Consider the following 611-nt stretch of genomic DNA (forward strand, 5'->3'; position numbering starts at 1 on the left):
CTCAAACTCATAACTCAACTCATCCTTTTAGGTATTTAATTAAATTTTATTTTATTTTAATCTTTTTATTTAATCTTTTTGTTGTATCTTTTTTATTTTCTTTTTTCTTTTTTTGTTTTTATTTTTGTTTTATTTTGTTTCCTTTTTTGCTTCTTTTTATTTCCTTTTGTTTCTTTTTTTATTCCTTTTCCCTTTTTCCCTCTTCGTTTATTTATTTATTTACTTATTTATTTATTTATTTATTTATTTATATTTTATTTCTTTTTATTTACTTGAATATTTTTATTTTTTTATTTTTTGATTATTTTCTCTTCAGTTGTCCCTCTTTAATTTATCTCCTTTTACTTCTGCTTCTTTCCGTTTCAGTATTTATTCATTTTCCATTTTATTTATTTCATTTTAATTAATTTTGTTATTTAATTTTATTAATTTTATTTATTTTATTTGTTTTATTTTAATTTTCTTTATCTTATTTTACTTTTATTTTATTTTTATTTTTTTATTTTTGTCTTTTCTTTAGGCACCCCTCTCTGTCCACTTCGTCATATCCCGCAAGTCGATTACCCTCTTTAGCTGCGGGGGGCCACCTGGGGGCCCCCCTGGGGGGCCCC

The 611-nt window shown here is 23.6% G+C and overlaps 1 protein-coding gene across 1 annotated transcript in view; it reads left to right on the top strand.

The window, feature by feature from the left end:
* Nucleotides 1-611, top strand: part of ETH_00041945 (uncharacterized protein) — a gene marked incomplete at both ends in the record, with an annotated part of 3,992 nt that overhangs the window by 1,371 nt on the left and 2,010 nt on the right. The gene's annotated exons all lie outside the window — the stretch shown is intronic.

Source organism: Eimeria tenella, genomic scaffold (genome assembly GCF_000499545.2).
Source record: "Eimeria tenella Houghton genomic scaffold, Eth_scaff3038, whole genome shotgun sequence".
Taxonomy (NCBI): domain Eukaryota; phylum Apicomplexa; class Conoidasida; order Eucoccidiorida; family Eimeriidae; genus Eimeria; species Eimeria tenella.